Consider the following 22,149-nt stretch of genomic DNA (forward strand, 5'->3'; position numbering starts at 1 on the left):
GTGTGTGTGTGTGTGTATATATATATATATATATATATAAATTGGCTTCAGTTCCTGTACAGTGAAACTTTTTCTTAACAATGTAAATTTTATTATGTAATTATGTTATTATTTTAAAAATAAACTTATGATTTTTGAACTAACTCTATCAGTTCTGTTCCCAAGCTCACTAAAGTGCATTGTCAGATGGAAAAGCCCTATGTCATCACTAAGAATAGAGAATAGATTTGGCAGGCTGTGAAGAGTGCAGTGCCACGGATCAGCGCTAGGGCCTCAACTATTGACAATCTATATTAATGACTTGGATGAAGGGAACAAGTGGTTGGCAGCTAAATTTGCTGCTAACACTAAATTAGGTAGAAAAGTAAGCTGGCAAGAGGAGGTAGAGAGCCTGCAAGGGGATATCGATAGCTTAAGTGAATAGGCAAAATTTTGGAGGACGAAGTATGTTGTGCAAAAATGTACCTGTGTCCACTTTGACAGGAAGAAAAGAAAAGCAACGTGTTCTTTAAAGTAGAAAAAACCTGCAGAACTCTGAGGTACAGAAGGGCCTGGATGGCCTGATACATGAATCACAACAGGTTAGAATGCAGGTACAGCGAGTGATTAGGATGGCAGTTGGAACATTGATGTAGTTGCAGAGGGGAAGGTTTACAAAAGTAGGTTTGTTTTACTGCAGTTGTTCACCCCATGGTTTGATCACATCTGGAGTGAGTTACTCTCTGCAGAATTCCAAGCTGCTGACCTGCTTTTGTAACCATAGTATTTACATGGCTAGTCCGGTTCAGTTTCTGGTCAATAGTAACCCCCAGGATGTTGAGAGTGGTGGATTAAGCAATGGAAATGCCATTAAATGTCAAGGGACAACAGTTAGATTCTCCCTTGTTGGAGATGTTTATTGTCCAACATTTGTGTGGCACAAGTGTTATTTGCCACTTTTTAGTGTGAAGATACTATGGTTTTAAGAGATGTATTTTATCCTAATATTGTTTTGAAGAGACATTTTAAGACAAAGGTACCAAGCTATCTGTTTGAATCCAAAAAAGTAAACAGCTTGTGAGGCCTTGTGTCAAGCTCCCACAGAATCAGGATTTTTAGTTTCAGTTTTTCAGTAGCAGTTGCTGGGGTCTTGAAGCTGGGTTAGGAAGCTGCAGTACATCTCTGCCTGCTACTCTCTCTGTCAGAGGTTTCTCTTGATGTTATTCCTCCTAGATTGGAGAATTACCTGTGAGATAATCTATTTTGCTGAATTTGCCTTTGCAAAGGGTGTGTTTGTGGGATGTTACTACATTGGAACAGTTACTGTTTAGTAGTTAAATAATCTATTATTCTGTTACATTTTCCAGTAGAGTTAAGTTATTCCAGTTTCTTCTTTCTTTTGTTGTATTTTAACTATAGTGTATGAACAAAGTGTGTTTCACTTCAAGACTGGTAGTTTGACCAATCCAATTGCATCCAGATTGCAACACCTAGACTTGCCTTTAAAATAAGAAAAGGATATGGTGTAGGCTATCTTCTTACTATCTTTTCAGGGGGTTTGGTCTCGTCCATAACATTAGCTGAAGCCTGGATAATGTCCAGATCTTGCTGTATGTGGACACAGACTGAGGATGTGGACAGCATCTGAGGAGTAACAGATTGTCCTGAACATTGTGCAATCATCAGCAAAAGTCCTCACTTCTGATTTTATGATGGAAGGAAGGTCATTGATGCAGCAACTGAGGGATGGTTGGGCCAAGGATTCTACCTTGAGGAACTCCTGCAGAGATGAGAGGTCCTATAAATACAAGTTGCTGTTATTTCCTTTGGCTCCGGATATGTGGACCTTTTAAACAGGTGGCATCCACTGGAAAACTTTTGCTGTTGCTGGACGTCAGGAAGGCTGGTAATTTGGGAGTCAGGGATACCAATAGCCCATTAAAACCAAGATAAAAAGAATTAATAATGGGGAACCATCAGAGAGACATGATCTGTACCAATCTGGAAGATCCTCGTTCACTGATCTAATGCATTGAATTATTTTTTTAACTTGTTGATATAACACAGTTTAATAAAAGCCCATTTATCCTTAATATCTGCTGGTAGAAATTATGCTCCTAGCAAATTTAACCCCCAACTAATGGGGTTAATAAAGCTGGAGTATTACAAAACAATGTTGATATCTGTTTTAATTTAACACAATCTTAAACAATAATTACTTGAAACCACAGGGGGGGATGGTGTTGTTCCGCAATAACAACAATAAATGAGCTTCTGTCATCATTTAAAAAAACACATCAACATATGTGAGGAAAAATAGTCATTTCTCCCTTTGTTCCTCTGCTGGATCATAGGATTGCATGAAGCGTGTCCATTTGGTTTCAGGAATTAGGTTGTGGAAGCAGGTGAAAGTGTGTCTATTGGTGATATGCGGCCATCGAATATCTATTCAGATGTTAATGTCAGACCCTTCCAGGCACCATCTGCCGTCCCAGAGGCTCAGCTCTCAATTGCTCATGATGGGTCCATTGTATTGAGGTGGCTAGTGCGCACATTAAGTGAGCAAAGTCTGCTGTGCACTACTCTCAATTTTAATTGCCTGAATGTGTTTGCATAATTAGCAACTTTAATAATTTTGCTGCCATTAACCAAATGAGGTGGAAAATAAAAATTATTTCCTTTTAATTAGTTTATGCCCTTTGTGGGGGTCATTTCTTTTATTCTATCTCTGTCATATGTCATATGGAAAGAGGGGCTTTCTTATGCAAATGCTCTGTGACAGATAAGACTTTTATCCAATTGCTCCACAAATGTGTTTTTTTTTGGAGAAAAGGGGAGTAGAGAACTTGAGGATGAAGCTTGAAATAGCGGTCTGTTTTCTCAAAGCACTGTAAAACCTTTCACAATTCACTGGCTCGGTAGCTGCTAAAGAGAACACAATGGATTAGGTGTAACTGTAAATGTTGCTTTGTGCAATCTAAAATGAGTTTGTAGTTATGACAGTTTAGCTTAAGATACATAAAGAGCAGGTGGACTGTAAAGCAAGGAGTAAACCCCAAAGACGCCTTGGTATGAGGCCTACCCCAAATTTATTCTTAATATTGGCAGGAATGGGAATTGGGAAAGGAGCCAGTTACTGGTGGATTTTGAAGACAATGGTCCCAGTGAGTTGGCCAGGAAAGTAGCAGGGTTCTAACCTGGGCAGGTTGTGACCTTAGCTGAGAATTCCCTGAGTTTCCATGTGGAGCTTGGAGGAGAAATTTCTAAAGTGTAACAGGCTAATATATAGACATCTTCTCACCTGATTCTGTCTGCCACCAGCGACTGAAATTGTGCACAATTCACCCGTTACGAAGTTAAAATTACTTTAGATTCTGAATTTGTCAATTATTCCCAACATTTCAAAAATTTATGAGGCTCTTCCCTATCTGTTGCAGGTAGCCGCTAGGATCTCTCAAAACCTAAGAGTTAAAATTGTGGGTTAGTGAAAATGTGTCGGGATCTTGAGATAAACCCGAGATAACAAGGTGTAAACCAGGCAGCATCAGAGGAGCAGGAAAGCTGACATTTCGGGTCGACCCTTCTTTAGATAACCCTATGTTTTGATTACACACCTGATTGCTTAATGTTTGTAATACCCCTCAAAGTACCTTCCCCAGTTATAATTGCAACATGTTGGAGACTGGCCAAGGAACTAGGATTTATCTAGTGCTATCCTGCAATACGCCTACCTGGTACTTGAATTAACAGAGAGGTAGCTCTTTCGGTGCTCTGAACACTATCAATTAGCTGCATGGCACAGACTTAAGCCAATTCTCCTTTTTTTTGCTTTTGTTTTGCCCTTAAGTTACCATTAGGTTTTCAATAATTCCCAACCAAAAAATCAGAAATTGCTTTCAACTATGGTTCCTCAAAGGAACAATATAATTTAACTTATATTGTTATATTATACTGATATTGAGTCAGTACCTCTAGAAAATCACTAAATACGTTCAAAAGTTTAAAAATAAATTTAAGCTTCTTGTAGATAATCATCATTTTACTTCTTATTAGTTACATTTTGTAGTTGACTGACACTCCAGTCTCCTGATTCCATCTCCAATAGTACCTGGTAAAGCAATATATCCAATTGGCGAAAACACATGGCTGGCACTCCAACATGCCAAAATATTGAGTGGTTGGGTGTGTGCAGAAAGAAATAGAAATAACTTGATTCGGGAACCGATTTCTTAATTATTTAAATAATTTTCAGGGAATTACCTTCTGAACAATAAAATATTGTCTTCTATTTAATGGAAAGGCACTTCACTACATTCTCATTTCATTGTACATTCCTGTTTAAGTCTTCAGAACTAGTCAGACAAGATTGTGCTTACTCTCAAATATGAAATATTTAAACTCAGTTTTTCATCCAGGTTAAGTTGTTATTGCTGGCACAAAATTGAAAGAACAAGACAGCTGGAGTCTAACCATTTAAAAGCATTTAACCCTTAGAAAAAACACTGCAAATTGCACTTTTGCCAGTTTGCAACCCCTATGAAGTGTGACGTGACCAATCTTGACCATTGTCCCTTTGCTCTGTTTAGAACTGATGTCAGCAGAAGTGGACTAGTAAAGCCTGGTTATTCGAACTATTCATTTTGGAATTTGAGTTCCTTATGGTGACTTTGAGTATTATGCATTTATTTTGTTCATTCAGATAGCTAACTCAACATTTAGTATTGAGAGGCATATTATTGTTGTAATTGAGAGTGTATATTTTCTCTTTTTGTTGACTGTCCAACTGTATATGTCTCTCTGGACTAACTTAAACTCAGGAATAGGCTGTAGCGGTTCTATACTACTCATTTAGGTGAATCCTGAAGGTAACTGCAGTTGTATGGGCTGGAGGAATTTTTTTTCATTTCTTTGTAATAAAGATATTTTCTGTTACTTGTATGTCTTTGATGTTGTTGTATGAATTCCCTCTTTAAAAGTATGATTTATCTAATGTGGAAATGAGTGTGACACCACTGATGTTGGATTAACCTGTTCAGATCATTTTATGCTGCAGCAGAGCTTAATTTGTTCTGAAGAATGGTCATGGATCTGAAACATTAACTCTGATTTCTCTTCACAGATGCTGCCAGACCTACTGAGCTTTTCCAGCAACTTCTGTTTTGTTTCAGATTTACAGCATCCGCAGTTCTTTCGGTTTTTGTTGGAGCTTAATTTGCGTTTTGAGCATTGCTGAGAAAAGACACATCTGTTGAAGCTTTACATTTTGCACTCATCAGGACAATTTACAAGAATACCAGTTCAAAGAGAAAACCAATATTTATACTGTATTAGAATATTCAACTCAACAAGATATTGACAGCCATTCACTGTTTCTTTTTTCAAGGCAATATCCTAACCAATCAGAGTCAATCTGGCCAAGTCAAAGATTTACACAAAGCCTGGCAGTTAACTACCAATCATTAATTGGTATATTCTCTATAGCAACACATCTACCGATCAGAGTTAGTAAGAGCTGTCAATGCCGAAGTCAGAGATAACACAGTGTGGAGCTGGAGGAACACAGTAGACCAGGCAGCATCAGAGGAGCAGGAAAGCTGACGTTTCGGGTCAGGACCCTTCTTCAGAAGACTGAAGAAGGGTCCCGATCAGAGTTTGCTTATTAACCAGTACATGCTGTACTGTCTTACAGTACAGTTTTTGGTTTCCCCCTCAAATTGCCATTCTTGTTAATTATCCTGATGAGTGCAAGATGAAAAACTTTGCTAATATGTGTCTTCTTTTCAGCAACACTGAAGTTCTGTTCTACCATACAATTTATCATCCATTCCCAATTGAAAGGTGTTGAAAGGCACTTAGAAAGGTATTGTTGAATGGCATTCTTCACCTACTGCCTTCTGCGTGATGTAGGTATAACCACAGTTTATGGAGCTCCAGAATTTTGAGTCAGTCACCCAACGTTACATCATCCATTTTGAATTTTATGCTGGCTCATATCTTCCAAGGCATTCTGATTAATATGATTCTAGAAGGGAGTGACCCTGTATGAATACCCTTGCTCATTTATTATTATCCTATGGAACTGAGAAGTCATAGGCTGAATTGTTCCATTTCTGGGCACAGGAGGAACTTCATGTTCCTGTGGACAGTGGTAAGAGAGTTGAGAAAATATATGGTGAGAATGGGAAAATCAGATACTCAATGTCAAGAAAAAGCTCGCTGATTTTCCCTTAATGGTTTAAGCGATGAATCTCGTTAAAGAGTGGTGACTATGTTATTTCCGTGCTTTTGCATCTCATCGTTTGCTAAACTCGCCTCATTTTTATGCAGTTCCTAATCCACCCCTCCTTCCCTGAGGAACTAGTTGACACCAACTCCTGATTTGAAAATCCAAGTGGTTAACTGGCAGCAACATCTCACTGTTACCTTCTGTGGGCCTTCAGAGAACTCCACCTTCATCATCTTTTCCCTGCATGCTCCATGGTCATCACCTCCTCCACCTATGCTCTACTTCAGTGGGTATCTTCCTTTAGAGAGGGAAACCTGCTGTCTTTAGCATAGCTGTCAGGCCCACATGTGATTCCAAACCCACAGCAATGTGGTTAACTCATAACTCTCCTCTGGCCAATTAAGAAGAGGCAATAAATGGCCTGGCCAGTGTTGCCCACATCCCACAAACAAATTTTAAAAAAAGCGTTCATACCTGATACTGGGGAAGTCTACATACTGCCACATTCACATTCTGAACTGTAAGCATGGAAGGACGTGGTCCGTAATGTCCAATTGTGGCATTTTTTGGGAGGCAGTCCTATCATGATGGAACAGTGCTGGAATTCCACTTCCCCATTGTGGCATGAACACTTGGATTGTGCCTGTACATTTGGATAAAGTCAATATCTCAGACCTGTTCAGTAAGGTATAACCTTGGCCTCCTTCTGAAGCCTCCATGATACACTGTGTCAGGGTATAATATGATGCATAATTGAAGTGAGGACTTGAGAGCTCTGACACCAATAGGCAGTTCTACTTCTGACATTTCTCAGAAATGATCAGCTCACACATCGGACGTGGACTTGACAGTTGTTGACGTATTGGACTACTCACAGGTTCCTGCCTCCTTCTTAGGTCCTCGGGCCATACAGGGATAGCTGCTGGGAGATGAGGGCTATCTGTCCAAACATGACATATTTTAATGAAGACCTCAGACTGAGACAGAATAGAGAGACAATACTGCCCATGTTTCCACTGAAGTGTTCAAAGTGGAACAGACCATAGGCCTCCTAAAGGTGTGGTTTTGAAGCCCGTACCGATCCATCAGGACCCTGCAGTGCAACCCAGAAGTCACTGGTGCTACATCATTGTTACATACTGTGCCTTTCGCATCTGGAGCCAAAAATTGGGGGTGATGCCCTGGCTACTGACAGAATGAAGGATTGAGAGCAATATTCTGAGAATAAAATAGCGATGAGGATTAGGATATCATCTGGAGGAACATCCAAGAAAGCATGATGGAGCAATGCACCGTAGAGTGTACGAAGCCAAAGAGAACCTGATTGAAGCCTGCTTAGGATGAATAAGCGGGGTTTGGACTTCCTTTCATTGTATAACTTTCTATTGGTTATACAGTGAGCAATCCCTATTTAGTGCAAAGGACATTTGGATCTGATTATTTCTGCAGTCCTCAAACTTTTCTTTTAGTCAATATATGTTTTCTTATCCACATGATTGTGTGCTTGGTATCTTCCTCTTGACTATCATTTGAGTCTGCAGGGTCAGTTAGCTCTCAACATTTCAGAGCTTGTGTAGACTGCTAAATTGCCCTGAAATGCTTGAGAATCCTGTTGGACAACATTTAACCTGAGAGGGACAACATTGTGCAGCTTCTCTGAGCAGACTACTGAGCTGTGGGGAGAGTGAACATATGAACCTCCCACTGTCCATCTCTCAGTCTTTGAATGGCAGTCTGCTCCCTTGAAAGGCTGAGAGATAGAATGAAACTCTGGCCCCAGAGTGTGGAATCATCATTGGTTCTATGCTCACGTTCACAGGCTGGGTGTAACAGTATATGATCTATTCAGAGGAGTCCCTACTGCAATCCTACAAATTGTTTGTAGCCTCAGTGTTGTCTACATTAAAGTGCGACACTATGGCTACAGTCAATAACATTACAGACCAAGGATCCATGATCATCTGATACTGTTTGCAGTCACATTGCATGTGAGAGATCAACTTAGCCATTACAAATTCTTTCACCCTTGAGACGTTTGAAGAGGTTGCTCATCTCTCAAAGGGTGCTTTCACCTGGTCTGGCAGACACATAGACACTGAAGCCAAAATTTTGACAGTGCAAGTGAAGGTATATTTACAAAAATGCAGGCGAGTTTACGTTGTTGTGTCACTTGTGCCGCCGATATGCCCTCAGTAAACTTCCTTTCTTTCTCTCTGTCCCACTGTTACTAATTGCAATCCTGACACCTGCAGCTGCAGAGGAGGGAGCTGGCTGTGTTGTTGGCCTGGAGACTTTGTTGGTTGTCCCTGGGAGCATTGGGGCCTGGAGGACCCAGGCCTGCTGACAGTGTCCTGCCCAGACGCAGTCTCACCCTCCTCAGCATAAACTTCTGTAGGCTTTAGGTCACAGGGAAGAGGGAGGTGGAGGGGCCGGGGATCTCTGGCGTGTCCTGGGAGGAAGCTTCTGGAGGGCCTAAGTCTGGCTCTTCATCCCTTTAGGTGCCTATTGGCACCACCTGTTCTACCTGAAAGGAAGGGGCATTTGGAGTGAGCATTTTCCATCTTTATTTTAAATCATTAGCTTCCGTTTCTATGACAGAGGCCGTCAGAGCACAAAAATATCAAATAGAGTTACTAGATACTGTTTCCTTTTTCAGTTTGGTTAATTTTTTTTTCATCAAATATTCATAGTGCATTGACAAAAAGGATGCGTAATTTTTTAAAGGCCTTGAGAACCTGTCATTTACTAAATTTCCAGATGGTGCAGCAATAAATATGCTATCCAGTCCAATAAGCCAACACACAAAAGAACTTCACTAACTAAGCAAAGGGTTTCTGAAGAGCAGTTTATGTTTTTTTTCTTAGCAATTAGACACAAATGAGAAAATAGATGACAAAACTCTCTTCATTCTACCCTCCCCCCCGAACCTAACCCATGAATTAGGGCCACCTGGCATCTACCAAGCTGTCGTTTCCAGTGCAGAATCTTAAAATGGTAAAACAATGGTGAACAGACCCCAATACATAAAACATACACGCACCAATCATCTGCTCTCTGCACATTCTCAGCCCAGCTGCTGATGCCTAGAACCTGCACCTGCTCCCTTAGCTCTGGCTCACAGCCTTGCAACCACCAACAGATTTTCAGAGTTAGCTGTTATATTCAGCAGAATCATTTAAAACAAAGAGACACTAACACATCCCAGTATATCTCATTTAACCCGTAAGTACTAAAAGCCCCTTTTTTTTCCACATCTAATAATGCACAGGTTTGTGGATGCAGCATCTGGCCATTATTTTTGTACTTTTTTTTTAAAAACAGAAGAGCTAAAATTGAGGTAATAGTAACAAAATAGCACTTCTTAACTCACATTATTCCTGGACAAAGCATTTGAAAGAAGGAGCTATTTTTCTCATGATGATAGAGAAAGTGGTGATGCGGTTGTTGGGATGGTTAAAATGCTCAGCGTAATTTGTGCTGGCTTGCAGTCTGTTCAGCTGAAGTCTTGGGACTGGCTAGTTCCGCACTGAATTTTGACTTGGTGTGTCCAAAATGCCAAGTCGCCAAATTTAGTGAGGGAGTACAGCACTGTTGGAGGTGCCATCTTGTGGATGAAACACTGTCCTCTCATGACAGACATTAAAGTTCTCAAATGGCATGATTTTGAAGAAGAACAAAAGAGATTTCCTCAGTATACTACCCAATATTTACCCATCAATCAGCAATGATGCAAAACAGATTATCTGGCCATTATCACTTTGCTTTTTCTGGGAGTTCTTGCATGAATTTGCTCCTGATTTACAGAGGCAATACTACAAAATGCCTAACTGATTTTAAAATACTTTGGATATTCCAAGGCTGTAAAATACAGAAGTCTTTTTTTATTGAGTGACAATGTCTCCCAAGTCATTGACCAAGAGGGAAATATGTGTGTTGACATCCATGATTTTGCAGGACAAATTCTTGGAACTTGTAATTGATGTCGGTGGTGAATGATTCCTTCAGTCTCTAAATTGCAAATCTGTAGCAAGCTAAATCAGATTATTTAAGGTCAAACCTAAATACTTCTTGTAATTTTCAGGGTAGTGTTATGCTTGCCCTTTCTCCATTTTGAAACCACCCCCCTGCTTCAGAAACAGTTCCACAATTCTGAGATACATATGCCAGCTGGTAACAGTGTAAATATACCTTCTAATTGGTCTATGCTGTAGATTAACAAAAGCTTAGATGAAAACGTACTTTGGATGATCAGAAATTTTGGTTACCATGCTCATTTTCAGAGACATGGGGCTGAATTTTATACTGTCCTGTCAACATGGTTGAAAGCTGGGAAGCTTGTTAAATGTAGTCCACCATGTACCTATTCATTCCTGCCAACACTGTGATTATACCAGTGGCAGGGTAATGTGAGGCAACTTGTCTCTCAATGGACAAGTTGAGTCCCAAGAGCGCAAGTAATTTCAGGACCTGATCAATCTGCTTGTGGGCGGAGGCCAATCTAGCCGGTTTCCCTGCACAGGCATAGTGAGAGTCCCTCGTCATGCCTTGCCAACCCTGAACCCTCACCCAAATCCTGATTCAGTACTGCACATCTCTGTCCTGAACTGCTGGAGAGCTGCTGGTGTCTAATCATAGAATCCCTACAGTGTGGAAACAACCCATTTAGCTCATTGAGTCACACTGACCCTCTGAAGAGTATGCCACCCACACCCAATCCCCCCAATCTATCCCTGTAACCATGCATTTCCCATGGCTAACCCACCTAGCCTGTACATCTCTAGACACTATGGGCAATTTAGCACGGCCAATCCACCTAACCTGCACATCTTTGGACTGTGGGAGGAAACTGGAGCACCCAGAGAAACCCTCACAGACATGGAGAGAATGCACAAACTCCACACAGACAATCGCCCGAGGGTGGAATTGAACCCGGGTTCTTGGCACTGTGAGGCAGCAGTGCTAACCTTTGAGCCACTGTGCCACACCAGTAATCAGATAGTAGCTCTTGCGAGCAGGACATCATAATCGAGAAGGTTGGATGTCCTGCATCACATCTGTTAAGAGTGAATTGACCATTAGCTGTCTGCAGGGTGACTGTTGTGTTTCCTTGGCATAAACCCCTTTATGTTTTTAGTGTGAGTTTGGGGACTGGGGAGCGAAGAGGAAGGAGGCCATGGGCAAGGAATATAGTGTCTTCTTTAATTCAATATAAAGTCAATAACTCTCTAGATTCAGGCCAAAGGATGGTGCGATGTAAGTCACATTCTGTATGGTAATCCTTTTTCACTCCTCATGAAATGATCTTGAATGTTAGTTCCTTGGCTTAAATAAGCTGATAGTTTTAGCTAATTTGCATTTATGTTTTTGCTTCACATGTTCAAGCCACTGAGCATGTGTTGCATTTTAAGTGATTCATCTTGTTTCAACCCCAATTTGTTTGCTGTTTACACTCCAATCATTTGCAAGACAGGCATGAGGTGAAGCAGAGGAAATTCTAAGCTAGTGAAAATGGATGCTAAAACATGACTAAAATTGCAACCAGACTTTGAATAGAAACCAAAATGTTAGCCAGCATGTAAATTCAATATCATGAGATTTTCAGTCCAGCTGGTTTGCTGACTACTGTTTCTTTTTGCATTCCTCAGCTTGTAGTTCTCACAGGTGAATCTCCAAATTTTGCACGTTAGGGAGACCCCTTTTAAGGATATCAATTTGCAGTTAGAATAATGCAACCATATTTCATAATATTGGAGCCAATCCAGAAATTAGTTAGGATTCAATATCCAAAAGAAACAAAAAAAAACTCAGTCTAACAAGTTGACTTACAAGTTTTGGAGCTGTGAGACTGTAATCATAATCTGCCCAAGGCTTGGTTTTGTGATGGTACAGATTACTGATTTAGTCCTTCCTACTGAAACCAAATTCTGTTGTTCTGCCCACCACGCCTTTTAATGTGACTTCCTAAGACATTTACGCAATTGTTCAAGGTACTGTACAATGGGAACAAAACATGGACTGTGAGATGAGGGCAGAATACTGGAAACTGACCAATTTACTGTCATTTCCCATCTGAAATTGACACCACGTCAGAATATTGGGTGCTGGTGGATTAGTCCAGAAGCCTTGAAGTTGTGCACTAGCATCCTGGGTTCTGACACAGACTGTACCATTAATTTTCCACTCTACCCTCCCCCGCCCCAATTTCACATCAGAGATGGCAATCATGTTTGAACAATGTGTACCTTTTTATTCTAATCAGGAATCTGATTGTTCTCCACAGATGCTGCCAGACTTGCTGAGGTTTTCCAGCAATTTCCGTTTGTGTTTCTTGGTTCAATCAGGTTAAATTGAGTTTTTATCGGTAATGTGGATACTAGAAGTTCACAGAACTTGATCTGAAAGACATGACTTTATATTTGTCAGTGGCGTTAACTGACTAATCTAATAATTTGTGGATTATTTTAAGCTGACGTTTTAAACATATTGTTGTAAGATTAATTTACCTTTCACCTCCATCCTGTGCGTATTTCCTAATCTTTAATTTCCTTAATGAAATGCTTAATTAATTTTTCTCTTTTTGTGTTTCTTGTTTCCTGTTTGGTAGTCTGTGGAAAGCCTTTAATATGATTGGCTGCTTGGACAGTCAGATGCTGCTGGCATCAGCTGCCCCATGCTCGAAATTCCCCAGTTGCAGGATGAATACACATTTGTAGAGGTGAAACTTTCACCAGGGAGCTTGCTAGTTCTCTAAGTAAGGCTTTCTTTGAGGACAGTGATAAACTTTTTTGTTCATATTGCTGTAGGCCAAGGATGATTAAATGTAAACATGACAACTCAGTGTAGCAGTTGGAGGAAGGAGCCAAGAATAATTTTTTTAAGGCAGATCAAAAGTAACTGCACTCAAGTTAGGCCAGCATTTATTGCATGTTCCCAATAGCCCAGAACGCAGTTAAATGTCAACCATGGCATTACTGTGGGTCTGCAGTCACATGTATGTCAGATCAGATAAGGGCAGCAGCCTGTTTCCCTCAGGGGCGTTAGTGAACAAAATGGTTTTTTTCCCCCAACAATTGGCAACAGCTTCATGAGACTCTTAATTCCAGATTTCTTTTTAGTTGCATTCAAATTTCGAACCCAGGTCTTCAAAACATGGCCTGGGTCTCAGGGTGTATGGTCTAGCGGTAATATCACTACATCACCACCTTTCCATGTATCCTTTCTGTACTGTCAATGTAAATCTCCTGGCCAATTTTTTTCCTTGAGACTCTCCAAGGTTTGTACTATTGAACAAGGAACTTTGCCTTATGTACATCTCCCCTGCCCTCTCTAGGTTGTCTTTCATAGAATCCCTACAGAGTGGAAACAGGCCCTTCGGCCCAACCAGTCCACACCGACCCAGAGAGCATCCCACCCAGATCCTATAAACCCACCTAATCTACAGATCCCTGAACACTACAGGCAATTTATCATGGCCAATCCACCTATCCTGCACATCTTTCGACTTGGGGAGGAAACCAGAGCACCCGGAGGAAACCCATGCAGACAAGGGGAGAATGTGCAAACTCCACACAGACAGTCGCCCGAGTGTGGAATTGAACTCGGGTCCCTGGCGCTGTGAGGCAGCAGTGCTAACCACTGAGCCACTGTGTTGCCCTGTGGTGCAGTGAGTAATATCACTGCCTGAGTCATATGGTCTAGGTTTGAGTCCCACCCCAAGCCTTTGGCCATGGAAGATGCATTCATAGCTTGGCCAAATAGTTTGAACTTCAGCTTGTAAATGCTTCCAACACGTGCCAAGAGGCAGGCATTAAGTGCTGGAGTTATTCCTGGTCAGTCACATAATGGGAAATAAAGCTAGACATCTAACATCACTGTGTTTTGCTCCAGGCTATAGTATGAATGTTAAACCAAATGTTGTTATAGCAACTCTGACTCTGAAAGATCTGTGACATGACCACCATCACCACCCTTTTAGGAATTTAGCTATGCTTTTAGACATGTAGCGGTCATGTTCTGGAATTCCCTGCTTAAGCCGCTGTGCCTGTTAAACTCTTCCTCATCATTAAAGACACTCCTTAATACCTACTTCATTAAGAAAAAAATCAGTTACATCCCTGAATATTATCTCTGGTGGCTCAGTGACTTTATTTATCGTTAAACACCGTTTTTGCTATCTGTCGACTATTTTTCAACACTCATGGATTTGTGATGGCTTGCTGTAAGGCCAAGGATGATGAAATGTAGACATGACAGCTCAGTGTAGCAGTTGGAGGAAGGAGCCAAGAATAATTTTTTTCAGGCAGATCAAAAGTAACTGCATTCAAGTTGGAAGGGACACCATTGATGGAGATGGAGTAGCTGTGTTCAGTTGGGTAGAAGCGGAATTGCATGAGGATAAGCCTTTAGAGCAGGCCAGTGGGGTAAGGGTGATGGAAGAGGGTGGCAACTATATAAAAAAATACTATGACGAAGTAACAGACAAGATAATCATATTGTGAGTGCCATTTGTGAGTTTGATAGAGTGATCTTGGCATTGTTGACAAACAAGAGGCCAGACATAGATGGGTTTTGATAGGTAGGTGGGCACTTGGCTGGGAGGGAAAGTCATGTTCAAGGATCTGCAAAATAGAAGCAATGGTTCGAAGTTTGAATGTCTGTGGCGCTGTGTTAGTTTTTCAACCCATCAGTGAGAAGCAATGTGTTCAAATCCCAACTCTAGGACTTGATGGTCAAGGAAAGAGCATTAATAGCTTGGTCAAACAGGTTGAGTATCAGTTTGAAAATCCTTCCAACATATGTCTGGGAGGATAGTAGAGTTAGGAAGCTTCATTACAATTTCTAGATGGATCAGCAACTTTGTCTCAAAAGCTAAAATGTAACATTTTCCAATGGGAACGGATAACTCAAATTAGACAACTTAATGACTAAACTGTAAGTTATTGTACAGCCTTCTCTTCATTGTTGTACAATATAGGTTACAAGGCTGTTCAGTTTTCATGAATTGAAATACCTTCCTACTCAGAGAAGCTCTACAAAGTTGGTTGGAAGGAGTTGGTGACACCTGATTGTTTCAATTGCCGTCTTAGAGAAGTGTTTTGTATTGTTTTAATGTCAAGAGGTTTAACATGAAGATTTTCATAGAAATGAGTTATGCAGATTTTTGGGACTTTCTCTATATATCATTCTTGATGTGACTTTATAAAGCTCTTTGAACTCTGCTAAAGGAAACAAAAGGACTGTTTCCATGAGAAACAATCAATTTTGTTCCAGCACTATTCCATTTTTCTCAATGACAAAGGCAGATTCTTTTATTAAATAATTAAAGGCCTGAGTGTTTCATTGACATTGTGACAGTGCCACAGACCTTATTTCCCCTTCAAAAACGTTTATGACTAGTTTAAAAATAATTGTAAGTCTCCCACTGTGAATTATGGCCCTTGCTGTAGGGAAAATGGGATCTGTTTGATTTTCTGAAGAAGGGTGTCGACCTGAAACGTCAGCTTTCCTGCTCCTCTGATGCTGCTTAGCCTGCTGTGTTCATCCAGCTCTACACCTTGTTATCTCAGATTCTCCAGCATCGGCAGTTCCTACTATCTCTGTTTGAATTCTGCATGTATTTCAAAGTTCCAATGTCTCAGCCATGTTCAGGTTTTGTCCAGATATGACTCATGCCCTGCTCCTTTTCTCCTACCTGCGAAAGTAGAATGTGTCAAAAATGGGAGCAGGACATCTGGACTGACCAACTGCCTTTTGGAAGATCTGTGGACTCTCCATGACTCCACAAAAAATCTGGGGCATGGACGCAACAATAAACAGAACCTGCCTGCTTTCTCAGGACTGTGTTTCACTCATAATTCATTGTTCCTCTTTAGTTAATTTTGTGCTTTTCACTGTGGTTAAAATATAATTAACAATCCATTATAAGGAATTGTGGCAGCTTAAAGAACTAGATTGTATCATATTTTTTGGTCTGGTGCAGAAAAGACACAAGAATTGCAGGGATATAATTTTTGCCTAATAAACCAGCTTCCTCTGATTTCATATTTCTTCAATTTTTTTAACCATTTTGGTGTACCTGTAGCTTTAGGTTTCTCTTCAGAACAGTGGTATAAATTGAAAACATTAAAATCAGGCAACTAGTGATCTTGCACATTAGGTGCCTCAATGTTACAATCTGCTCATCGCCATGACAATATTCATGTGTTATTTGGTTCCACCCAAAAGTTGGATAAGCATTGCTTACACTGATCATATCCTATTTATGGTAGTTCTTGGTTTTAGCTGGCAGGTGATGAGGAATGTACCAAATGTGCCTGCTGGCGTTGTGTCTTTCACACTCCTTAATATTGTTTATGTACTGCTCAATAGCTCTCCATTTGGTGTAGATGCAAAGTGCTAGTGGTACATGAGAGGTTTAGTATCCACTTCAGGGCTTAAACAGCCTGAGTTCAAGTTTACTTTGGATGCTACTTGTGCAGTAGCAGAAGAGTGCAGTATTGTAGTTGAGATGGTAAACTGAGACCACATAGATATGAAGAAAATAAAATTATTTTGGTGTTCTAATTAACACAACCAGAAACAAATTTCACTCTTGGTTTGCGGAAAGTGCTCTTCAAAAATTGCCTTCAACAATAAAAATAAATACTTGTTTATGAAATGTTTTGGATGCCACAATAATATGATGAGGCCTGTACATAAATTACTTGCTTTGCTTTCTCTACTGTAAATTAATTATTATTTTTGGTTCCCCCGACAGGATATGTTCAGTATAAGGAGTTAACTATTTCAGACTGAGATAAGGCCTTGAATTGTTTTCAGTAGGCATTGAGATGCTGCAGATCTTTAAAAATGGAGGGCAAGACCGTAACATGGAAGTCCTTTAACTATTTTTGATAAATGTCAATTTTGCCTGTACAAAAAAAAGGACAGGACATGATTTATTCATGAGGGACAACTGAACACAACTGGAACTCAAGGCTGAGTTCATATAGTCTCCAGTTCCATTGGAGCAAGGGCCTTAACCTGTATTGTGAGAGTTATAAGTTTTTAAAGCTGACATAAGTGTGTTTGAAGAGTGCTTGAGGTATGTAGCACTGTCAAGCTGTAACGTAATTTAAATCCCGAGCCCTTTTTTTAAAGAAAAAGGCTATCTTTGTCAGAGAGAGTTAAAAATATCTTCCTAGCAATCACAATAGCTGTTTGTTAACGTAACACCAAGGGCTAACATATGTCATTATCAATTACTAGGCTGCTATCCACAACATATAATTATTCCCAGGAACACCTTATTTCACATGTTGATTACAGCTTTAAGAGGTTATTAAAGGATTAGCAGACATTGATGTGGAGTTATGAATACAAGTTTTTTTTAAGGATTAAGCACATGAGAGGATTTGAATGGGCTTTCATGAATGTGAGTGTTCTTAAAGGTGTGTTTTAATATGGTAAAAGTTGGAATAGATGTTTAGATTTTTATTTCATCTCAGAAGTAGATCCCATACTCTGCCCTGGATGAGTTAACAATGGTGTCAGAGCAAAGGGTGGTACGTGGGTTGGCATGAACTGGCATTAAATTGGGTTGGAGACTATAAGGGGGCCATTAGGATAAGTTAGGAGATTGGTTGGTTGTCATGGAGTATGTGACGGCCCATGGAGTATGGATATGGGAGACATGGATTGGCATGGATGTTATAAGGTGCCATTGGGCGTGTCTGGGCACATCGGTTGATGTATGGAGAGGAGGTGGATTTGAAGTGTGAGGTGTAAGGGTTTAATATATAACAAAACAACTGGGATGAGGTTCCAAAGTGCTGAGGAGAGTCTTTTAAACAGCCATTTCTGCAATCGCTACAGTCCCATTCAAACTGCGGGTGAAGGTAGTAAGCCCAAATACATCTTTCCTTGCCCTCAACATTTAAAAGTCTATAATTTGGGTGAATTTGCCCTGAGGCAGACATGGCAAGCCAGAAAACTTCCCATGAGGTTTGAATGATCTACTCCTGCTTCTAATTCTCCTGCTCTTAGTTCTCCTGCTCCTGTACTTTAGGTCCATGTTCCATAGAAAAGAACAACATTTCTTTCATTTATTTAAAGAACTACAATGTAACCTCATTCACCTGACACCCTGGGAAACCTGTTCTTTTTTGTTTTGCTAGCAGTAGCCAGTGTGACATCATGATCTGGTGATAAAAGGCTGCCACTAATCCCTCCACAGCATTAACTACTCTCAGTAAGCGGATAATACAATTTGAGTCCTGTATTTCTTGTACAGGTGGGTTGGTCTAGCCTAACCACTGTATAAATGCTGAGAACAAGGCGTTGGTTCAGTGTATCCACTAGAAGCTAGATTTTGGCCTGAAGCATCTCTCAAAAGAGCCTTTATTATTTTTATGGATGAGACATTTACATGTAGAACTAGTGGCCACTTTGATGTTGCATTTATCTTATTGCCCTGCAAACTTAATGAAATAAGCTGAATATTGGGCAAACAAAAATTGATAAGGCATTTTTTTTTAAAAATTGCCTGTTTTCTACTTGCGTAGCTTTACTAATTGCTCGGTTTTTCAGGTTGCACTATCTTAAACCCAAAGCCATCCCACATCCTCTCCCCAATTCTATCTGACTCCCCCAGTTAGTAACTGCTGTGGTTGGTCATTAGATAACTGACAAGTATAGGATTACATTCACCCTAAGTTGCAGCAGAAATGTTCTGAGGAAGGGTCACTGGACCTGAAACATTAACTCTGATTTTTTTTTCACAGATGCTGCCAGACATGCTGAGCTTTTCCAGCAACTTCTGTTTTTGTTTGGGTGTAGAGACTTCCTGACTGGGTGCTCTGTGGCTCATGGAGAGCCTGTTTAATGCAAATGTACCCCTTTGCCACCATTTGTTTAGTGGGACCTCCTGTGTGGCTCTGACCCCACTTGCCTGGTTATAGTGCAGCATCTGTGATGATGCTCCGACACAGGGTGTTTCCCACTGGTGCTGCTGGGAATGAGGAACTGCTAGCTCTTCGATAAGCTGTCAGCTCTCAGAGACAGGATATCACCCCTTAGAAGAATGAGAGTCCTGACATCATGAACTTAGTTGTTTGGTTGCCATGGAACCAGGTCAGGGTACTCGTAGACAGTGTGCTGTTGGAGCTACCTCCACTCCCACAAAATTTAGCCATTCAAACTTGGACTCCATGTGTCCAAGTCATTTATATATAACAAAAAAAGATACTGATCCTAATGCTGAACCCTGGGGAACTCACTAGGCATTTCCATTTGGTTAGCAATACTCTTTGCCCCCAAACTTCAGCCAATTATTTAATGGGTTACCAGTACCAATTGAAAACAATTTTCTTCCATTTTCCACATGGATCTGTTATGAGTTACTTTTAAAATGTTTTTTGAAAATCTAAGTATATGTATTTATTGAAATATGTGAAATAATCCACTCTGATTTCTGAGAATTTATCAGGTTAGTCAGAAATGATTTGCCCTTGACAACTCATGCTAGCTCTTCCTTATTAATTCAAACATCTCTCAATTATTAACCTTGTTTTTGTCAATGGTCTCTAGTAGTTTTTCATTAATGTTAGACTGAGATTTACCTCTCTTTCATGTTTTGAACAGATTTAATACTCCACTAGTTCTCTTTCACCACTCCAATATAACCAGGAGGTTTGAACAATTAGGCCAGAGCTTCTACTGCCTCCAACCTGCCTCCTCTCAGCAACATAGGATACATCGTGTCTGGGCGTGATGGTTTGGTAACATTGAATGATGCCAGCGTATTCAGCAGTTACTTTCTGAGCTTGCCTCCTATGTGCTATCTAATGCACTCTACTCATTTCCACGGCACTTTAAGGGCTCTATGTTAACTTGATGCCAAATCATACCACCTGATCTATCATTCTGTAGCATGGCACCAAATAGCCCCTATGCCAAATTTATACTAACCCATTGTTTTCCATCCACCATTCTTTGCCCTTGCACACCTCATGTCAGATCAGCCAGTATCCTCCATGGTCAGATCTTAGGAGCCAAAATAAAGTTCCAGTGTCTATTAAAGACTTCAATTATGTTAAATCACCTCAAGTAATTCATCCCTTATAAAAACAAGTATTTGTATTCATAGCTCCACATTAACAGCTAATCCTTTAATACCTTGAAGCTGTCAGGTAAATGATGAACTTACAACCTCTCACTCTGGTAATGACAGGTTGTAGAAGTAATAAATCAGTAATAACTCTGTAATGATAGCACTTAGGGTTGTATCAACAAAAAGTGATTGAAACTGCAAGCACAGTCTTTTTTAACTCTCAGATGCAGGCAGGCATTTTTGTTCTCAAAATTAAAAATGAAAAAATTTAAATAACTCAACTGCGTGTAAGTTCCATATGCGTCCTTTGCCTGCATTTATATCTATTACAAAGATTTGTAAGACCCAACCAATGTCTTTTCCTCTGGGTCAGGGAGTCCAGAACTAGAGGGCATTGTTTTAAGGTGAGAGGGGAAAAATTTAAAAGGGACCTAAGGGGCAACTTATTCATGCAGAGGGTGGTACATGTATGGAATGAGCTGCCAGTGGAAGTAGTTGGAAGCTGGTACAATTACAACATTTAAAAGGCATCTAGATGGGTATATGAATAGGAAGGTTTTAGAGGGATATGGGCCAAATGCTGGCAAATTGGACTAGATTAATTTAGGATATGTGGTTGGTATGGACGAGTTGGACCAAAGGGTCTGTTTCCATACTGTACAGCTCTATCTATGACTCTAATATGGGATCAAGTGAAATGGGATTGTTTAAGTTCAGATTTCCATTATGAGTGAGTCAAGTCCTGTCCCCTTTTCACTACTGATGAAAGTAGGATTTATTGGAAATGGGGTCTGAATGTCTGAATCCAGAATCTCAGTGCCTTTTGGATATGCTGTGGAATCTCCAAAATCAAACAAAAATCCAGTACTTCAGTGATATCCTTTGCTTTCATAAGATTTCCTTTTATATCCCAAATCATCCAAACTACAAGTATATTTATTTCTATTTTGTTTAATATGTATTTATAAAAATAGTTTATGTTGAGCCCTGTTATTGCTTATTTGCCAGTTTCCAAGTCTGTCTTATGCTATATCACTTCTCAGATCATTGAAATTAACAATTGAATATTTTTAATTTTGATTTTTCTTTGCTGTTTTTTATAACTACTTTAAACAAAATTATATAATGCTCAATATTCTGCAGTTGTTTAAGTAAATAATTGAGATAGATAATTCTGTATGTTTGAGTCAATATCTTTCATATCTTTTTTCTCCAGTATAAAGGCACCATATCGCTGTGATTAGCCATTGTTGAAAATGGTGACTAGGGTACAATAAATTCACAGGACAGTTTGAGAACACAGTATCATCTGTAAAACTGAACTCCACAATAAGTCCATCACAAAGGACACAGTTTAAGTATCGGTTCCAGATTAATGATTTGGAATTTCTTTTTGCAGGTAATATTGTCAGACTCAGCGGCAAATTTAACATCTCATCAATGAAGATATTGAATAGGATGGGTGACCATGGACAGCTAAAGCCTTACTCCTCTTTGTAGAGACGGTGGGACATTCAGTAAGTCTATCATTTACCTTTTATAGAGCTGGAGTACAAATCTTAGAAAAAAGTGCAACGTTTGGTTACAGATGCTACAGATTCTAACTTCCTTAAGTGCAACAGATTGAAAGCCTCAACTATCTTCATGAAGGATTCTGAATCTTCTGAACTTTGTGTTTGTGATTTCGTATAATACTGCAATCTGCCTGACCATCCTTCATGACAGCAAAATCCAGCATGTTCATTTCTGCTTACTATTCAAGTTTCCTGCCTGTGTGGCATGTCAGGACAATCTCCACAACCAGCTTAAACACCATTAATGTCAGCAAGGTTCCTGGATGGTTTACAATTTCACT

At 40.0% G+C, this 22,149-nt stretch overlaps 1 protein-coding gene across 5 annotated transcripts in view; it reads left to right on the top strand.

The window, feature by feature from the left end:
- The window catches only part of LOC109911891 (serine/threonine-protein kinase PAK 3-like), a 224,092-nt gene that overhangs the window by 83,796 nt on the left and 118,147 nt on the right, over window positions 1–22,149 (top strand). For 3 of the 5 annotated variants that reach the window (XM_048605190.1, XM_048605189.1, XM_048605193.1), the window contains exon 2: window positions 21,694–21,811. The exons of the other annotated variants lie outside the window; for them this stretch is intronic. The gene's annotated coding sequence lies outside the window, so the exon portion shown is untranslated. The remainder of the gene's footprint in view (window positions 1–21,693; window positions 21,812–22,149) is intronic. 5 annotated transcript variants of the gene reach the window in all.

This window comes from Rhincodon typus, chromosome 14 (assembly GCF_021869965.1).
Source record: "Rhincodon typus isolate 14 chromosome 14, sRhiTyp1.1, whole genome shotgun sequence".
Taxonomy (NCBI): domain Eukaryota; kingdom Metazoa; phylum Chordata; class Chondrichthyes; order Orectolobiformes; family Rhincodontidae; genus Rhincodon; species Rhincodon typus.